The sequence below is a fragment of the Perca fluviatilis genome, chromosome 7, assembly GCF_010015445.1.
Source record: "Perca fluviatilis chromosome 7, GENO_Pfluv_1.0, whole genome shotgun sequence".
In the NCBI taxonomy this organism is placed as follows: Eukaryota; Metazoa; Chordata; class Actinopteri; order Perciformes; family Percidae; genus Perca; species Perca fluviatilis.
Window position 1 is genome coordinate 12022982 of NC_053118.1, and position 18592 is coordinate 12041573.

General features: G+C 41.8%; 1 protein-coding gene across 2 annotated transcripts in view; it reads right to left on the reverse strand.

Moving 5' to 3' along the window:
* znf407 (zinc finger protein 407) overlaps window positions 1-18592 on the reverse strand; it is a 156690-nt gene that overhangs the window by 2130 nt on the left and 135968 nt on the right. The window lies entirely within an intron of this gene.

Consider the following 18592-nt stretch of genomic DNA (forward strand, 5'->3'; position numbering starts at 1 on the left):
GATACTGCCTAAAACGCTGGTATCAGTATCGGTATGTACTGGAGTTTATGCACCGATCCGATGCCACGTAATAAAGCCCTAAAGAAAATCTACATTAAAGTAGTATTTATGTTCTTTTCCCGTCATAACTGACTGTCTAACTGCATAATAAAAGAAAGTTCTGGGGCATTCATTGTTTGTGTTTGTTCATGTTTCACAAAGAGTTTAACCTGAGCCAGACCGACAACAAAGATAGAAATAATATCACTTCCATAGATAGTAGTATACAGTTGTTAAAACATGATAAAATATATGACACACTGGTATCGGATATATGGTATCGGATATGGATATATGGCATCCTACACATTGGACCTTTAAAGCACTTTAAATGTTGCTTTGATCATGGCATATGTTATAACAACAATAGGAGCTAAGACAAAAAAAGGAAAGGAAAATAATTTTGTGCCAATATGGTCAAGATCATGTGCAAAATACAAAAATGGCAATTACTGCACCACACATGGCGATTCATATTTATCCTCTCTCTTAATGTTCTTGCTAACCACAACTGTTGGAACTTACTTTGTCTATGCATCCACCACAGTGAGAACAAGGGGAAAATCTATGAGGAAGTCGCTATAAAAGGTGATGTAACACTTCACATATTTGTGTCACTTAATGCATGAAAGGAGACAGAATATGGAGATATTAGGCTGGCGGAAGACTTGACGTGAGACGCGGCTGGTGCTAATTGAGCCACACTGTGCCCTCTCAGATCACAGGTTGCCATGGCGTTTCCAAGGTGATAGGAACAGTGTTAGAAATGCCATTGTTTAAACAGTCCCTGGCTCAGACACTTGTAGGCTAATCTATGCAGAAAAATGGGAATTTGAGACAGTGAAGAGAGAGCGACTCTGTTCACGCCTCGGCTTCTGAGCAGAAATGAACTTCTTGTATAAATACTGGAAGCTCACACACATTGTTATCACGGGAAGACTACATGGACCCTAATTTGCAATGTTTTAGTCAGACCTGAATGTTTGCACTTGTAAGTTTGCAGATTCTACAACACTTTAGCCTCGGGAAGCTCCTTAAAATATCAAAACTTCTCTTAAAAAAAAAATAACTTTTGTTGCTGTTAGCTCATTTCCTGAGAAGTTGACATTTTGAAGGCACAAGGTCCACCCCCCAGGGTAGCGATGAGATCACACAGTTCTTGCAGTACATACAGAAACAAGCTCATCAATCATTGATATTCCTATCTCCCCCTGACATTTAATGTCCTGCTCTCACAAGGTTGACAATGTGATCAAAAACTCAGAGTTGTGCAGCAAACTGTCTCTGACCCAACTGTGCCCTGTCCTCCTCCAGTGTAAACAGGCACAGAGATGTGTTAGATTTCAACAATCCCGTAAATGAAACGCCGTCGCTATAGACTAAGTAGGCATTGACCGCTTGTCCTTAGATGACAAGATATTTTACTAGTCCAGCGCAGATACACTCTCAAAATGGACAAGCTTGTACAGTGTGGAGTGGAGTGCTGGAGGAAACGGCACTTTATGTGTTAGCGTGTGTCCAACATCAGAGTGAACAATTAAGACCTGGACAGACAGAAATTGCAGATGCTAGTGTCAAGGAACACATATATTGTTCTTAATGGCTGCAAGCAAAGTTTCGAATTTGTGCATCAAAGAGTTAAACGCAGCTTTTGGGTTCAGCAAAGAACTAAATTTTAGAGCATTTTAAAGCTAGAGTGCGTAGTTTCTGTCTCCCCCATGAGGACACAACACAACAACACTGTTGGTGCATCCGCATGACGCAAGCCTTCCGTGATCGCACCCCGACCCCTCCTTAACGCAGTTGCCAGTAGCTTGAGGTAATTATCTGGTCATTTTTGTCCTCTTTTTCAAAGTTGAATGTTGCCCTTTCTCAGCGGTAACGTAAAACACATCACTCGAGCAGCTGCACGCAAAAGTCGGTGGAGAGAGCACAGCTGCGGAAGAACCAAAAACACTGACCAATCAGAGCAGACTGGGCTTTTTTCGTTGAGGGAGGCTTAAAGAGACAGGTGCTAATCCAGAGCGTTTCAGACAGACAGTGAATACAGGTCTATTCAAACAGATAGTATGAGGGATAACTTGTGTAAATGACATTACAAGTTTGAGACCTCTCTGGTTTCTGTCTTTGAGAGAGAGTCTAGCTGATGTTCACAAATATTGACTGAACTTTTCCTATGCCAATCTGTCCTGTGCAAATGTTCACACTTTAGCATACGGTATCATAAATCATGAAAAACTGGCATTATTATATGTGAGAAGATGGGCGCCCGGATAGCTCAGTTGGTAGAGCGGGCGCCCATATATAGAGTTTTACTCCTCAACGCAGCGGGCCCTGGTTCTACTCCGACCTGCGGCCCTTTGCTGCATGTCATTCCCCCCTCTCTCTCCCCTTTCATGTCTTCAGCTGTCCTGTCAAAAATAAAGGCAGAAAATGCCCAAAACAAATCATATTAAGAGTGAGAAGATGAGAACTTGTTATGTTAATGACGTGTGCACACATACACCCTCACCTGTCTACAACCGCAAGGTTTATTTTAGGTAGTAGCTAAAAGAAAAAAGAAAGAACACTGGACAAAAGACAGACATTTCAAGATCTCTTTTCACAAAGACTGCAGACAAGTAGAAGAGTTAGCCAGGGTTTCTTGCTGTTGAATCATAATGGGCCTAACAAATGATAGAGAATTTACAAACCAGACGTTGCCAGGTGTCAGAATAATAACTGATATTGAAAGAGTCAAGAGACAGCGTAGTCTTTTAAGTGTATATGGACAGGGTGGCTTTCTAAAGATAAAGCTGTTTTCACTCACTCACTTACTTCCATTCAGAAGATTTTTTTTCTCCCTTTGTGGGTTTTCATACTTGATAAGTGCAGTAAGTTTCAGTAAGTAAGGAAAATGGGGCAATCAGACCAGGGCCTTGTTAAGAGAGAGGTTTTTTGGTACTCTGGAGCATTGTTTAGACTAATATCAGGGCTACATTTTGCTACTATCGCTCAAATACTAAATTCTGAACAACGGAGGAAGACTTTTGGTCGGCCTACTGTATTTGTCTTTTGGCCGTCTCTAACTCTTAGCCTGCCTCTTCTCTCACGTTATGAGTCTCTTATCTGTCTCTACACATCTACTGCATATCTCTCTCTCCTTGTACATGTAGTATAAGATAACAAAGTGCATTTGTTAAAAAAAAGCAAAGTAACAAAAAAAAAACTCACTGTGACACTGCAGTACACGGGCAACAAGTCTGTGTGGTAAATATGAATTCGGACTCTACTATTTGTATCTCAAGTGACAGGCACAGTAGTTAGTGTGTGGAGTGAGTCAGCACTGTCGAGGACAGCCAGAGAAAGTTGGCATTTTGAGCAGCAGAGGTTACCTATTTACACAGAGCTACAGGGCCCATGCTAACTGCCTATGCCAAAATGCTGCGAGCTGAGAGGTCAGCTGGAGAGGACAATAACTCAATGGTTGTGTAGATTCTGCTGCATTACCATAAAACCTGTTTATATATATATATATATATGTGTATATATATATATATATATATATATATATATATATACACATATATATATATATATATACTGTGTATATACACACACACACACACACACACAAACACAGTATGTGCTACTATACGTATTTCTATGTATATGTCAGCCCTTGCATATGCTTGCTTAAATATATATGTGTGTGTGCAAGACTGTGTGTAGTGCTGTGGGGGTGGTAAGGCTACGCGTTGCTAGTGTGTGTCACATTAGCCATGGGGTGCTGTCGGCGGGACCCAGCGGCGGCCCGCTGAGGTTTATGGAGTGTCACTCAGTCGCCGCAGCAGTGAATCAAGTTAATGTTGCAGATCCCATCTCTTCAGTTGTCCTGCGCTCCCGGTGGAAGAACAACATTTGAACAGCGTGATTTGGCCCCGGCGAGAGGCTGATGCCTGTTTAATATGTGTTTTGAGTGTTCTGACTGACTGATTCCTTTAACAGGAAGTAGGAGAGAGGATGAGTGAGAGTGAGAGAGAGAGAGCGAAAAAGAAAGAGGCAGGCTGCTTTATTGGCTGTGATCTGCAACAAGATGGAGGCTCCCTCAGAGGAATAAAACAACAGAAAGAAGAAAAGGATGCAGAGATGGGCAGTGATGTCATTTTGATTTCCAGATGACAGAAATGTCTCAAGAAAAGTCTTCGAGTAAATCTGAATCAGTGACTAATAATAAACTTGTACGAAGCTCATGGTATATGTGTGGGGAATTTTATTTATGAATTGTATGCACATTAGATTTGAACGCCCTGCCGAGGTAAGTGTATACCATTTCTTTAGATGGTTTATGTGAGAATTTGTGGGGAAAACAGCAATATGGAAGACGCCAGAGACAAAGAGTCAGAGGGAAAAAAAGGAGAATGAGATGAGTGGAAGGGACAGAGACATATGCGTCTATAAACAGGAGGACAAATGATATAATGTCTTAGTAGTTGCATTCTATATTTCGTGATAAATCTAATGTCAAAGGCTAAGCATAGCTTTTCTTTGCACCATTGGGAAGTGCAGTAGAAGAGTTGAAATTGTTAAAAGTACCATGCACTGATTCTTTTTGATTCTCACAGTCTTTTGTTGGATCTTTATCAGAGAAGAAATCCTGGGAGAACACAGCTGTCTGCACTGTATGGAGATATAATGTGATGAGAGTGAATCTGTTCTCCAAATGGGATAACTCATAATGAATGAAATGATACTGAAATTAAACTAAACCTGATTTAGTTGGAGACTCCTCTGGAACCTCTTTAAAAACCCCCCAAAAAAAAAGGCATTTTGGCGGCCGGCGGGGGGGGCCAGTGTCATGAATTGACTACTTCGACCCGGCACTTGCCCGGCAGTCGGACTCACATGACCCATCTGATTGGTAGAGTGCTAACCCGGAAACGGGGTGCGGAATAAGCGTGACTAGAGTCTCAAAATCTGACGAAAATCTTTTAAACTGACCTTTGTCGATCTGAAATGAAGACAGATTCAGCAACTGCATGGCCTATTTCTCGCTTAAAATGTTTTCAGAAACATGTTTCAGTGAACTATTAACTATTATAAGTCAATATAATATGAGATCGTATTCTGAACAAGCCGCCATGACAGTCTGTCTTTGAATTTCCGGAGAAACAAGACCCACGTGACGCGTTCGTCCAATCAGCTGCCGGTTTTCATTTTTGGGCGACAATACAGATTGGCGCCGCCTGCTGTTATGGAGACGTATTACGTCTTTCCGCTTTGGTGTGTTCCGAGGCACTTTTTTGACCAACTTGGGGAGATTGATCAGCCCAACTGCCTTTTCTGTGTGCTCTGTGTGTCCGGGCCTCAAGGACCCTTAGGTAACCATGTGTGTGGCGTGACTGCGTGGCTTACACCAGTCGGTGTGTGAGCGTTAGGTCAGTGAGGGAGCCTCCTTGCTCAGTGTACGGTGTACAGATGCAATTATTGATCAGCGGATCAATGGGCTGGCCAGCGGTGGGGGCCTGGGGTCTCTAAGTGGCATTACTTCAGCTCGGAGAGGCCGCCAGGGGAGCGGTCAGACAGCACTTACCAGCAGTTAGAGAAATTAACCTTAACACTGAGACACCAGCACACACACAATCAATTACACTCGCTGTAACACAGGTCAGCTCGCTGCAAATGTAAGCTCAATTGGACATGCACGTGTAATCAGGCGAGCGGCGCACGCACGCCTACATGCTATTCTTGCTATACTTGTGAGGACGTGGCACTGGTTGTAATCCCGCAACCGAAATTCAACCCTCACCTCAACCCACATGTACCACACACACTACATCCCAATTGGTTCTCACAAGGATAGAGGTACACAACAATACACGTGAAAGACAAAGAGATCATCCTGAATGGACCTTACAGTAAGCCAAAGTCTAATATACTATATCAAAACATAACACAAGAGCGGAGAAAATAAAACATGCTCACCAAATCAATTACAAGGTCAATGGCAGGACCATGAAAAAGCCAGAGCTTATGATCAATTCTTAACTACAGCACAAACCCCTTTACAATCCTTTTACCAGCCGATTACCTTCAATTATAGATATGAAGCCGGTGCTTTAAAAGGAGCGTGATGGAGACCCCTAAAACTGACACACAAATAGCTGTTATTTGTAGGGGGGATTTTTACAGATGAGATGGTGTGTGTGTGTGTGTGTGTCACACTAGTGCAGGCTTTTGAAGGTGACACAGCTAAGTAGATAAAGTGTCAGTTGTAGGTGTATCCAGGTCACTGGGGAAGGCCTGCAGACGAGTGTGTGTCAGTGTGTGTGTGTGTTTCTAGGTGTTTATACTTGTCTGTGTGTGTTTTTAAATGTATATAAATGTATGTGTGTGCGTGTATTTCATCATGTTCTTTATAAAAACAGTATTTTGATCGATTTGCTTATTCTACTGTTTTTTTCTCCAATGATTTTAGGCAATTTATTTGTGCATGCTTTTTCTGTTAGTGTTAATGCATTTATTTTATTATTCATACTGTATGTATATGAATTGCATAACATATTGATGCAGGATATGTATGGTAATATACAGTATGGCTAAGTATAAAGTTGTATGTATAGTGTATACATTATTTAGTTTTATACAATTAAATATGTTGAATTTCTTTGCATACTACAAAAAGACAATCATCCATATGCGTATATTCACCTCTGTGTGTGTGTGTGTGTGTGTGTGTGTGTGTGTGTGTGTGTGTGTGTGTGTGTGTGTGTGTGTGTGTGTGTGTGTGTGTGTGTATATTTTAGGATCTTCTTTGGTCGAGCTGTGTACATGATGACCTTACCTGCCTCTCCTCCCCTGTGAGGCCTCAGGCGAAGCTGCATGTGTTTCATATGTGTATTTTTTGTATGTGTGTGTGTGTGCGTGCACGCACAAACTAGCAGGTCAGCGGAGGTCTGGCTAGTGATGGCTCTACTTTGTCTGGTAGGGACAGCCGCTACTGTCACCTTTACAAACGCTATGAATCAACGCCAGGGACGACAGGCCGGCCGACCAAAAAACAACCAATTATACAGCAGCCAGATTGACACCGGGTGGACTGGGCAGAGAGAGAGAGATGGAGACGCACTGAACACACCCCAAGGACAAATAAACAGAAGAGAATGAGGGCACAGACTGACAGAGGGCCTTCTGGGCTGATACACCGATACGGTGGGTCTGAAGGCCAATATTAATACATCAGTGGCTTCAGCTTGAAGTTACAGCAGGAGTGATTTTACATAATCCGCTCACATAAATGAATGTCTGTGTTGTTACTCTTTGTTGTCAGTTGACGTAACACAATCTTTAGTCTATTTAACACATCCATGAAGACTCTTCAACAAATCCTCTGAAACACAGGAAGTCATGCTTTTTTTAAAGTGTTTTTTTTCCCCCCGATAGTGTTTCCTGGTTCCTTTGAAAAGAGGAGTGTTTTTCTATAGTTAATAGTCTCTTTCCTTTTTTTTTGAGTCCTAAATAGAAGAGTTTGGGTATGGCAGAAAAGTAAGTCTCTGCAACACCCCAAAATGTTATTTTTTTCCTACATGTTTTCCTCTTCACTGTCACTCCACTGTGTATAGTGTGTAGTAGAAGCTATGAGGATAAATTATGTTGTTTGTAATATCCAGAGTGACACATCATCTATGAGCGCAAAAGTGAGTGAAAGCCAAGATTTTAAGACTTGCCTGCTGCACCAGGTCGCAAAGAAAACACAAGTTTAAGCAGGGTTTGAAGGAAAACAAATAACTGACCCAACATACATGATAAATGTCCGGTCATTCCTCATATGAGCTAACTTGTGTCACCGACATGCAACAAATACACAGCCTGAAAATGATAGAAGAGCTTAAGAGTACAGTATGTTTATACTGACAGTAACTGCAAAAGAAAAACACTTCCTAACAGCTAAAAGACAAGTTGTGTAACTGAAACACTGTGTAATTCTCTCCCACAAACAGGAAATCGCTACCTGATTAGAAGTAAACAAGACTGGTTGTGGATACACTGATAAACTAAGCAACGCCATTTATGGCAAAATAATTCTTGCACGGAATAGATATAAATATATGATGTAAAAAATATCAGAATATGGATTTAAAAAAATTACGAAATATATCTTAAATACTGGCATGCAACGTTTAACACTGAACATGAACACAAAACGCATAAAAAAAGTAAACTATATAAGCGAGTGATAGTCATCCAGAGTGACAAAACCCTGGACAATGAGATATATTGTAGTACTCCATAGATTGAGCTGAGAAGGGCTCAAAAGGTGAGAGCATTACACATGCGCCACACACACGCAGCACACACGCCACCACACACACACACACACACACACACACACACACACACACACACAAAGTGGTCAGAGGGAACACAGGTCAGCGTCCTGCTCTCAGCTCTTTTTCTGCTGACATAGGATGACCCAGTGTGGAAATAATCTGGTCCACACTAACTCTATCTACCTCGTGTCCCCTGGGTCTGTGCCCCCAGAGAGAGAGAGAGAGAGAGAGAGAGAGAGAGAGAGGGGTGAAATGGGGGAAGCAAATAAAATAATAAAAAACAATCATTGGGGAAACCATCCCAACTACACCTTTACTTTTCATCTTTCCATCCTTTGAACATCTTAGTTAGGGCATAGTAAATACTATTTGATTTTCACCTATAAAAATTAGCATCAATAAATACACAAGCACATTTGTTTGGACGAAGAAAATAAATTATTAGACGTATTAACACTGCTTTAAAAGAAAATGACATGCTATTTTAATTTTATAACACAAAGAAATTACAAGAAACTTACAAGATACTGCAGCAACACCGATTTTTTTCACAAGAGAAGAAAGGGACACACAGAAACCCACTTTTACAAATATAGACAAGATTCAGTCAGATTCTGAAATGTAATGCAATCAATGGGTGTAACAATTGTTCTCAGCGAGTGATAAATCAGCTAACAGTGCTGCTAACCGCTTCCTGGGAGGACCAGATGGAGGGGATTTTCAAATGAAGAAGGCTTGGTTAGCCAGTACAGTTAGTACAGGATGCAGTGCCTCTGCAGGAAAGTATCGCTTTGCATCACAGGGAAGACAAGCGTCATCGACCACAACACAGAGGCTGCTGGGAATTCATCTGGCTGGCTATGGATAAAAAGAGCAAACATGTGGGAGGTTGCTACAGTTGCACAAAGTGAGGCCTGATGAACCACAGCGGGGCTGCCAGCGAGAGGGCGTCTCATGCTGAAAGGCCTGAAACACCTGATGACTGCAGGTTACATCACTAATTATGTACCCCAGAAATCATTTCAACTTTCAAAATGACCAACCAGATATGACTAATGCACTACTTTTTGTTGGAGTACCGGTCGTTTCCCTGATGGTGTAAATCACAGCTATTTGCGCTCTGCAGATGAAGGTCAGAAATGATCAGAGTGTGATGGCCTTATGCAAGCAGAAAACCAGACACAGAATAGAGAGAGAAGGCGTGTGAGAGCCTCATCCAGGAATCGAGGAGGGACGGTTGACATATGAAACAATAACAAAGATCACAACACTCTTCTTTCCCATATTCCCCCTCCTTCCTTTCCCTTCTCTCAGTCTAGGCCCTCTTTCTATCTCTCTAGCCGGTTTCCTTCTTCCTCTCTCTCGTCTTCTCTCAAAAATCTCTGGAGGTGGACCTTTGATTGCTTCTTTAATTAGCCATGTCAGACAGCTCCGTGGATTTACTGGGGATGTCGGACTTCTGCAGATAATTACATGCCTTTTCCCTTTCTCTCCATTGCCACATCCCGCCATCCATCCCTTCATCCTCCTTTCACTGTGTCCCCCTATCTGTCCCTCTCACTCACTCTCCCATGATTTAATGATTAATTATGGATGTGAGTTTGAGAATTAAAGCTTTTTTGCTAATCAAAATGAAATGCCCCCCTTGCCCCCCCATTCTTGTAATTACAGTGTGAAGATGATGTTGCTGATGTCTTTTTGTTTCCAAGGCCTGGCCCGCGCACTGATCTGAGGTCCGTCAAAGCGGATGGGATGAGCAATCACAACATAATGGCTTGCTTCAGAATTTCAAAAAAGCTGGGTAGAGAAATAAAGTAGGCCGGATTGGGTTAGGGGAGCAAGAGAATAAAAAGGAGAATATAGACAAAGAGACAGAAGCAGACAGAAGCAGATTCAGCTAGTGCTGAAGTTCAAGAATACTTGATATCATTTCATTTATCATCTGATGATGACTTTATTGATTCATTGATCAACTGTTTGGTCTACAAGATGTCTAAAAAAAGTGAAATATGCCTAGTACATTTTCTACAACCTAAGGTTGTTTTGTCCCACCAACAATCCAAAATCCAAAGAAATATTTACCATTAAAAACATGTATCGACTACCCAATAATTGACTAATTATTGCAGCTCTAATAGCATTCATCCTCTTATACTGACTTGTATAATGAGAAAATATATTGATATACAGAAGGTTGTCTTTCTGTTGATATTAAATGAATACCAATCCAAACTCACTGGTGTTTGATTCAATCTCATAGGTAGACTGTGGGAGCTGATGACACGTTTTTTTTTTTTTACCGTTGGTCGGACAATGTAAGTAAGTGATTGGAGGACATTGAGAACCCCATCTCCCTCACCTTCCTGATGTCAGAATTGGGGCGACTGTGTCCCACAATTTCTCCAACTTCTTTAAACCAACAGACAGCAGAGATTGGCTCGGTGGGTGGAGGTGAAAAAGTCAGCACTTCTCCATCAAGCTCTCTTTTCTCATTCTAAACAAATTACTTCTGACTATTTATCACATTGTGTGCACAAGCGATCGCAACACTATGAATGATAGTGCAAATAATTATGTGTAATTTATGCACATAGAAGATACAGATCAGTAAATATGGTCCAGATTCCTTTGTTCTTTGCTCCTCTATTAAAGAAGGCGCTCTGTGGAGCAAGTACAGATTGATAGCAAAAACACATTGATGGCAATACAACAAATTAAAGGGTTATTCCAGTAATTTAGTGTTGCACTTCCATAAAGTGAGAGAGCAGAACTCAAGCTATAGGGATCAAGATGGGTCAAGCTCCCTAAACAATGGATCCCATATTATGCATAATACGACCCTATGACATCAACCTTTGAGTGCACATTAAAGTTCATAGTCTCAAACCAAGGTGAGTTACAGTCCTAGGCCCCATTTATATAAGAAACACATTCTTACAGCACGGTAAGGCTGAAAATAGAACTGATTTCAATTTTATGTTAGTGGTTGTGTGATCATCATCTAAAATAACAGTTTACCCACTTTTTTTTTTTTTACCAAAACATCACTGATGCCAACTAATCAAAGCCTGGCCATCAATACAGTATATCCACGCAGGATATGGTATTACAAGTCCCTATTGTTCCCTGTTGAGTGACTCACACTCATATACAACACACACTCACAGACACATAGGTCTGTTTGGCTTAGTCTCCGATCCTGCCTGCCATATTTACTGGGTATTTACCTAACAGAGGCATACTGGAGATATTTATCGTCCTGATGGCTCTATATATAGGGCTGAGGAGCTCGGTGAGAGGAGAGGCAGGCGCGGTGGGAGGTTGCTTCTCTAATCTCCATCTCCAGGCTGACAGGCCTGAGAAGGCCCTAATGAATGACTCTTTTCATCTGCACGCCTGTGTGTATGTGACAGTATAAATATTTAGCAATATTGGAGTCAGCTCGTGATTTTACACAGATGGAGTGATTGATGGCTCAGCCCCCTGATGCATGCCAAAGACCATGCTGGAGATGTTATATAAACCACCAAAGCCTCTCCCACCCTCCATCATCATCTCCATCTCGCTCTCTCTCTATCTTTCACACTGCCTCCTCTGCACTCCGCCTCCTTCCCAGCTTGTCTTCTCGCTGTCGATCCGCCCTCTGTGGCTCTGCCAATTTGCTTCACTGTTGAATTTCTATCATACAGTGTGGTGTCCCTACGGCTGGAAGACAGGGACGAAACTCTGAGGAGATTGGCATCGACATGTTACAGTACAAACCAGTTTAGTATTTTTAAACCTTTTATTAAAGCAATTTATTCCTACAATTTCATTCTGAAACAACCATTACATTCTTATTTCTTGGATTGTATTATTCTTTTCTTTGTGGTGTCACCTTTTTTAAGTGCTTTGTAAACTTTTTAAAAAGTTTGTGATTGACTGATGAGGATTATTCCATACATGCACATTGTACACAGTATGAGCACTGTCCAGTCAACATGTGAGTGAGAGCTGCTCTTTAAGTCTGTAGGCTCACACAGCAACAGACACATACAGTACATATGCATGCGTGCGTACACACACACACACACACACACACACACACACACACACTGCTGTCATCTGTGTCAGAGAAAAACCAGACCAGAGCTACTATTTGTATACACACACACACACACACACACACACACACACACACACACACACACACACACACACACACACACACACACACACACACACACACACACACACAGCCAATATGTTGCCAGAGCTTTTTGTGTGTGTGTGTGTGTGTGTGTGTGTGTATATATATGTGCATATGCAATTGCACATTACATACATTTTGAGTTTTGTGGACATTTTGGCTTGTCGTCATAGTGAACAGCTCACATTAGGGCTATAGTGGTGAGGCAACAGTTACAGCCTTGGTTAGGGTTATAGATGTAGTGGTTGTATTTAAGGTAAGACTAAACCTCAAGGGAATTAATTTATAAGAATCTCATTCATCTATATCTGTTTGTGTGTGTAGTATGCGTGCAGACCTTCTGCAATGCCTCTGCATAGCCAATTAAACTAAAACACAAGAACACAATCCCTGAACAAATATATGAGGACTTTAAGGGGGGATGTTGAAGATGTATTAACCTTGTAATAGCCTGTGTAAAATATGGTCCCCTGGTAATGAAATTTCCTGCTTTAATTTGAAAAAATTGGGGAAATATCTCCCCTTTTTGCCTTGTGTTCTCTCATTTAATTGCATTTAAAACTTCAATCTCAAACACCCCCACCGCTTTATGGGAAGAAGGACCAGCGCTGGACCGCCACATCTATTAATCTAACTGTCCTTTATCGGAATTAGCATTCAAATGTGATCGGTTCCACTGCGCCTTCGCCACCGCTTGTAATTCCAACAGAATCCACTCCTATGCAATAACTACAGTGCCCTTCAAGACCACTACCAACTCCCCTCGCTTTGAGAGATATTGATTTTTATTTGTTCTGTAATGAGAACAATTAGTCTTTTTCCTGCCCTCTTTCATCTATCACCGCTTTCATTCCTGTGGCTCCGCCACCCAGCCTGCCTCTGTCTTTAAACCCAGCTGGAGGTCCATCCTCTGGGCAGAGGACACCACTGTGCCCCTCTGCAGAGAAAATACAACAAGCTTAAGAGAAATAACAGAGGACCTTTTCCTACCTGACTATGGCCTAAAACTAAGCAGTGTTTGCAACTACTTTGATCTCTTTGTGTTGATGGGGTTTGATCCACGAAGGCTTTTGGAGGATGATGCTGATGGTCATATTTTGTGATTTAAGACAATTTTCATAGCAAAAACAATTCCTTAAAATGATTGAGAATCAACGTTTTTAGAGAATTATTTTCTTGTCTTGGCATGAAGGAAAAAAAGTTTGGATTGAACTAAAGAATACTACCAACAAAATGTTCAATTCATTACCAATCAATGCCACAGTAATTACAGAAACAAATTGCATCCTATCTATCATACTGGATGGTTAATCTCTGACTTTAATGAAAGGCCTACATCGAACCCATGTGCCAGCCTGACTAATTGACATAGAGTAAATTACCACACTCTAAATCCAGCATTGGTAGTGTTAACATATACCATAAAACGAGAAAACACAATAAAACACTCACATCTATCCATTAAGAACGCTTAAATTTCCACCGTGGGAGCAGAGTGGCATGTTGGCCAGAGTGACTAGCGGCGACCAGGAGACTTTAGCCTCTATAAACCACTTGATTGACAGGGTGATTTGTGACTGACTGACTGGATAAGTGGCGAGCTGCTTGCTCCGTGCAGCAGTTTGTGCCTGCATAAGAACATGTATACGTGTGTGTGTGTGTGTGTGTGTGACGTCAGGTCCTATTTCAGCCATGGCCGGTGAGGAATGAAGCAACTGAAAGAGTCCATTTCTCTTGCTGCGCTGCCTGAGCCTTACTTACCCTAATGATGTATAATAGCCTGCAACTACACTTAACCTGAGCATTACTGTGGCAAAGACTGAGTGGAAGAGGCGCACACACATAGGTCTAGTTTTTCTGACGACGGTGTTTACCAAAAGGCTGTGAGGGCAGGAAACGACCTGGCACGTTGAGAAATGAAAGACACGCAAATCGCACTCCATCAAATCTAATCAAACCCCAAGATGTATATTAACATCGACAGCTGTATCCCTGCTTTCTCTCTGATCCTTCGCTCACACTTCACTCCGCTGCTGCTGACTCATTCTGTAGCTATAAGCTAAATAATACAAGCAGTTAGCATGCTGCATCTGTTGTCTGTTAATTAAACTCATTTCCCAGCGATGCCTGTGTATGCTCATACAATATGGAATCTGGTTCCTTTAACCTCTTTCGCATTCATTAGCGCAGACGAGAACGAGCTCATCACTTACATGCGTGCTTCATAAGTGACTGAATGAATGCATGTGCACGTGTGTGTGTGTATGTGTGTGCGTGCGTGCGTGCAAGACAGGTCGGAGACAGAGGAGAGACAGTAAATGACAGAGTCACGTGAGGCGGCTACTGTATGAAACCTCAGATCTAATCAATAGGAGTGAGGAGGACGCCAGGCGCCAGCCAGAGGGTCACCACTCATCACTCAGGTCAGCAGCGAACACACACGTGCGTGCACGCACACACACATGCCAAGCACGCACGGGGAGGGCATTGCACGGGGCACATTACTAGACAGGACTATGAGGCAGTAGAGGATGGGTCAGAGAGGGGTTGTAGCACATAGCAACAGAGGGGGAGCTGGATCGATGGAAGAGATTGAAGGAGCACCGTAATACCAGAGGAGTCACGGATGTCCAAAAGCTATAAGTAGGGCTAGGAGACAGGTCAGTGGGGTTAAAACAGCCTCGCACCGCAGGGGAGGAAGCATAGACAGGCCATAAAAGAGGTGAGGGAACAGCGGAACCGACTGATTTTGAAGCTCATCGTGGTTGAATGCAACTGTGGTCACCACAGTTGGTGGTAGAAGACAAACGGAGGAAATGAAAATGACCAGGTTGCGAGTGGAAATTAACTTATAGGGCTGAGACGATACGCTTTTGTCCTGATTAGATTCTTTTGCGATACATGGGTGCCGATTCTATTTGTATTGCGATTTTCATTTATTGCAATTCGATAATATTGAGTATTGCGATTTTCTTTCCTTCTTTAACAAAAACTAAAGTTGTATAATACAGTTCTAGAGACAATATATCATGAGACATTTCTGAAAAATGTAATTGTTTTCTAAAAAGAATGCACATCACATGTAGTCAGTCTGACATTTATTTCATTTGTATAGAAGTACAGAACATGAATTTTCAGCATTTTCTGCTTTTGCAGTTTTGCGGTAAACAGATATGATGTAGTCAGGGGTACCGTATCAGAAAATATTTAGGTGAATCATTGGTAAAAAAATACATTTATTTATTTATTTATATATATATATATATATATATATATATATATATATATATATATATATATATATATATATATATATATTCTAGGGAAAAGAACTGATTTTAAAAAAGGTCGCAAAAAAAAAGTCAGGATACATACGATTTCCCTACCCCTATTAACTAATATGACAAATATAGGCAGCTTTTAGCAACATTTGCAACAGGAGACAGTCTGCTAAACTGTAGGACCTCGACCGAAAGTGGGGCAGCAGTGGAGCACACCAGAGTGTGTGTTTGCATGTGTGTGTGGGCACATTGTGTGCGTGCTGTGGTTCTCCAGACACGGATGAGGAGAAGGACTAGGCCCGGTGGCATTTAGCCCTGTTTTATAATGACACAGAGCTGGGGAGGAGACACAGGCACTGTTATTGAATTATTGAAGGTGCACGGTGAGGTATAAATCTGCCATGGATATGCCATACTGTTGTAACACACACACACACACACACACACACACACACAGGGGCCACCGACACACAGTGATGCTGGTGTGACGACTGCAGGCTTTGACTTGCTGACCTTGAGGTTGTTAAAACAAGGTCTCCGTCAGCTTTTCTGCAAAATATGTTTACCTCGTGAGAGAGAAGAAGAGAGACACAGAAGAGGAGAAAGAGAGAGGGAGTCAAAGTGTGTGTGTGTGTGTGTGTGTGTGTGTGTGTGTGTGTGTGTGTGTGTGTGTGTGTGTGTGTGCTGTGCTGTGCTGACATTGCCGGAATAAACACAGCGACTCCATCAATTCTTCCGGATTGTGAGGCAAAATAAAAAAGAAGACACTGCGGAGGGAGACATAAAGTAACTACCAACCAACCTGTACTAGCCGGGCTCCAGCCAGCTTTACTACACTGCACCACGGTGACTGAGGGAAGAGATTAAGCTCTCGAGAACAAACATTTGAATCCTGTGAAACCACCCCGCACACACAGATTAAAAGAGAACGGTTGTATGTACGTACCTGTAGCGAATGCAGCCTAGAAACCGTACATCAACCACCAATTACTGATGTTTATCTCTTAAATAAAAAGAGACAGAGTATTGCTACATGCATGAAGACATCACTATATGTGATAATTCCCTTTTCTTCCTTCCAGCGGAAAGATTTTCACCGCACGCACAAACACATTTTTATTTCCATTATTATTTCTGTATCTCTGTACAGATAGGGAGGTAGTGTTTCTCAGCTCGGCCGCCTCCCACCTCGAACCAACCAAAGGCTTCCTGATGAATCGTGGAAGTAATGTACTGTACGTGTGCGCGAATGAACCGTGTGATTACAGAATGTTGCAAAATGCTCATATGCACATGTATGCATATTTGTGCATGTATTGTGTATGTTTATGTACGTGTGTGTATAAGCGGGCATGTGTGTCCTGCCTGAGCTGTGTAGCCGAGGGGGGCACCTCGTCTTATTAACATCATCAGTCTGCATCATTACTAGGCTGCCTGGGTTGGGCAGCAGGTGCTATGAGAGTGCCAGGGTTACAAACGACCACGGGATCGCACACACACAAACACACACACACACACACACACACACACACGTACATACACACACACGTACATACACACACACGCGTACACAAACACAGACAAAACACACAGAGACAGACTCTGAACCCCCCTTTCAAATCCCCAAAAGGGATGTGGGGTGTCTGTGTCTATCTGTTATCTAGTGGGTTAGCGCTCGGTGTCTGGCCAGATTTTCACTGGTGGGGGACGGACTCCATCCATTCTCCTGACAACAGGCCGGCGATACCCAGCAGAGGCTGAGGGAAACTCAGCTCAGAGCAGGAGGGAAGGGTCCGCAAGTCAACCAAAAAAAACAAAAGAAACATGGCTGTACGCAAGACAGTGTGCAACTAATTGGAACATGCACACAACACAGTACTAAAGACCAAAAAAAACTGTGTAATACTCAGGCACAGATGAAAATAAACACAAAGGTTAGATGGATATTTGGGGATGATACTGGCCTTTTAATAAAAATGGGACATTCTTGTAGCATATGTTAATATACAAGAGTTTAATTTGAGCAGGTTTTGAGATATACGGTACATCTCTGCCTCCACCCTAGCAGGATGGAGGTCATTTTTTTTTTTTTTGCTCACTACATTAAAAAGTAGTGTTAATGGTTGGTGAACTACTGTAGCTGGCAAGGTAACTGCACACACACTATTTTTAGCAACTGAAGAAGTAAAAGAAGCTCACCAGATTAACAAGCGCTCATTAGCTTAGTCGCTAACGGGACAATAACTTCACATGGTTTATTCAAAAGACGTATTTTTACCATCAACTCCTGTCTCATAACTTTCTACAAACCATTCGTCTTTTATGGAGCCGTTAATAATCAAACCGAGAAGTTGGAATAAAAGCAAATGGTGTAATAATATTGTTTTCTGGTAAAACATATGGGATATAGTATTTGTTCAGTGAGGACCACAAATGAAATTCCATTTAGCTCAACTATATTGGGGTTGAAGCAAAATCTCAGAGACGGATATCATAAAAACCTGGGCAAATGAAACCAAAATGATCTATGTAGCCAGAACCCACCAACTGTAAGTGAGATAATATGATTTGTTTTTGTGATTTGGATAAAACACTTTAACCTGAACTCACTATAATACATTATTTTAATCAGTAACATACAGATAAGACCTCCAATGCAACAGATATAAATATATATGTCTATCGGCAACATAAATCCTTTTTTTTAAATAACAGAAAAAACATGTATGCGCACACACATTGAGGTACAAACACACACAATGCAACAACACAAA